Source organism: Rousettus aegyptiacus, unplaced genomic scaffold (assembly GCF_014176215.1).
Source record: "Rousettus aegyptiacus isolate mRouAeg1 unplaced genomic scaffold, mRouAeg1.p scaffold_m13_p_7, whole genome shotgun sequence".
Classification (NCBI taxonomy): domain Eukaryota; kingdom Metazoa; phylum Chordata; class Mammalia; order Chiroptera; family Pteropodidae; genus Rousettus; species Rousettus aegyptiacus.
The window spans coordinates 66,525,884-66,528,884 of NW_023416310.1; positions in this window are offsets into that span (position 1 = coordinate 66,525,884).

The window sequence follows — 3,001 nt, forward strand, 5'->3', positions numbered from 1 at the left end:
CGGTCCCCTCGCTTCAAGGTTTATCAAAATTGGATGCAGGTGGCCCTGCACCACACTCAAAGCTGAGTCTCAAGGACAATGGAGGCGATTTGCAAATGAACATAATGAATAACACACAAAATCCAGGTGAGCAAATTAACTTGGAAACACCTACCCTAAGTAACTTACTTGTCCTTATTCCAAATTTGAGATTTGGATGAAAAAGAATTGGTGGAGGCTGGAAATAAAGTCATCAGAGCAGAGCTGTAGCTTCTAGAGCTTTCTGTTTAGAACAAATGACTGTCACCTTTGGTTTTTATTGTTGTGGTCAGTGTGCAACCTGACTACTCTCATATGCATGTGACTTTGAAGGTCTTAGTTTGGGTCTTTAAAACATCACACAACCATGGTACTTCTGCACAGGCTGTCTTTCTAAGAGATGGCGCCAGCTTTTCTGTTTTATTGTAATTTTAGGCTGACAGCATCTTTACTCAGGTTACTGTGTTGGGTTTGGGACTTTATCTGAGTTCTTTTCTGTGGAAAATGTGAGCTGCCTATGTCGGCAGGTGGATGGCATGCATGTGGCACATGCTGGAGGCTGGGCTCTCACAGTCTCCATCGGGCATGGGTCCTCAGAGCTTTAGTCACATGGTAGCTGGTGGGTCCAGAGAAGAGCTGAGAAAGGCAGAAAGGCCCTTGTCCACCAGCCCAGAGAGGGAATTGGCTGGTTTGCTGATGCCCCTCTGAGAGTTTGAGGGTGGGGATGGGACAGAGAATAACAGCAGCTGGGTTGTGTTTGTTACATTTTTTAAAGCTAACACAGTGGCCTGAATGGCAGATGTTTTACTGAAAATCTCATGGCACAGAAACATCAAAGACAGGAAGCAGGATTAGAAACCAAATTTCCTGAGTGCATACTTCACGTTGATCTTGATACATCTTTGACTCCCATGGCTGAGGGGTTTAGAAAGGCGACCAGAGGACAGGGACAACAGTTTATCAAAATCGTTGATAATCAGAATCACTGGTAGGTGGGCCTTTGCATCTTCAGAGCATGGGCGCTGCCTAAGCAAAGCTGCCTGATGCAGAGCAAGGTCCCAGTGCCGACTGGGCCTTGGAACTCCTTACTGGAGACAAGCCCACCCCTGGTGAGAGGCAGGTCTTAAACTCCAGGGAGAGGAGGTGGATGGGACTGGGGAGGGAAGGGTTGCATCTCACAGGGAGCTCCGTGTGGGGCAGAGGAAGGGGCAGATGGTGGTCTGGGGAAACCCCAGAGCTGACAGGAAGACCAGACCCCATGCTGCTGCACCCGCCTCGTGTGTGCCGGCTCCTCAGCCTTAGTGTGGCACTTCCTTCTTTGTCGTCACTGGTCGTAGGAAATGCTTGTGTCTTGTGAAGTTTCCCTGCCTTACTCCACCCTGCAGCAACCCAGCTAATACTAATACTAGGAGCTGCATTATCTCTTTTCTCTTACTTCTAATTTCCTCCATCTCTTTCTCATAGACAGTGCCCTAAATTCTCTTTCTAGGGAAACCTATTATGGGTCAAGAATGGAAAGGAAAGAAGGAAGGAGAAGTGAAGAGAAGGGAAAGGAAGAGGAAGTTATATCCCTGATAACTGCATGGGAGGTGCGGCCATTTCTTTGGAGTGGAGAGTGGGGTGGGTCCCTCAGTGTGACCTACTCAAAGCCACCCACTTACAAATAGGTCCCCTGAGGTTCAAGAAGCTTTGTGGTTTTATTGAGCTAATGCAGTCACCAAAAGCAAAGCCAAGACTGATATTTGATTGTGCAATATTCTAGTTTTCCTCAAATTTTCACCCACTATTTTCAGTATCCAACTGTAGATGTTTCTGGAAACAATTGCTTCTGTGGCATTTGCATAATGGGGGCTGTCTGTTTCTCCTATTCCTACTACATTTATCCATGATAGAAACAATGCCCATTTCTTATCCTGCAGTTACTTATTTATTCAATTTATGTCAGTGTGGATTCACAGGTATTTATTCTACATTTGGACTATAGTTCAATCCTATCATTATTTCTTTTCTCACTCAAATTATTTTACCTTTGGCCCTCAAGAGCTCCTTCCAGTTAGCACTATGTTCCTTTGCTATGTCCCCATTCTTTCTTTCTTTCTTTTTTTTTTAAAACACTTGCTTAGTTTCTGGTACCACAGAATGTGCCAGGTATACCTTGTATTTTTTCTGCCAGCCCCACAATCAACCATTTCTCCAAGAATTACTGGTTCTGTCTACTGGCAAAGGTATTTAAGAACCAAAACCGTTTGCTGGGTGTGCTAAGTGCTGCTGGGGTGTCACTGTGTCTAGATCTGTTCTGAGCTAGGGAACACGCATGTCTCCTATCTCACAAGTCCTCACGGAGACCTGTTGGTGTGTTTATTAGGACTGCAAGTTCACATTGGGAGCTTGGGCTCTGACCCTAAGCTGCAGGCCTTCCCTTCTCTCTCTCCTGCGCGTAATTTCTTCCTCCGAAGAAGTGAGGATGCTGGCTTTTGTTGTCTGCAACATGCCCACTTGTTGGGCTCCCCAGCGCCCACACTGGCTGCTCAGCGTTGCTGCCCTTCACTTTGGAGAAACGTTTATTAGCTGGAGCTCAGTGGCTTTGTCTGTGGTGCAGCTCACAGCCTCCCATCAAGAGATGTGCTAGTTCCAAAGCATGCCCAACTCTGCCTCGCCGGACCTTCTCCACACTGTCCAGGAGGCCACGTTAGTCATGCACAACACTGTTAGGTCCCATTGTTTCTACCTGTCTTCTACTTTGGGGGCTAGTACCCTCAGTGGTTCTAGTCCTTCATGTTTCAGTTGTGAGACATATCGCTAAGTTTCTAGGACTCAAAGGTGTACCCCTCCTCACTCCTACGCACCACTTCTATTCCTCCCTTTTCCTCACATACCTCCTAGAGGCGTCCAGTGTTTTTAATTGTGGGGTTATCTTTCTTGTATTTCTTCCATAAAAAAAGCAGATGCATGTGTGCCTACTTACATTGCTTTCACTCTCACT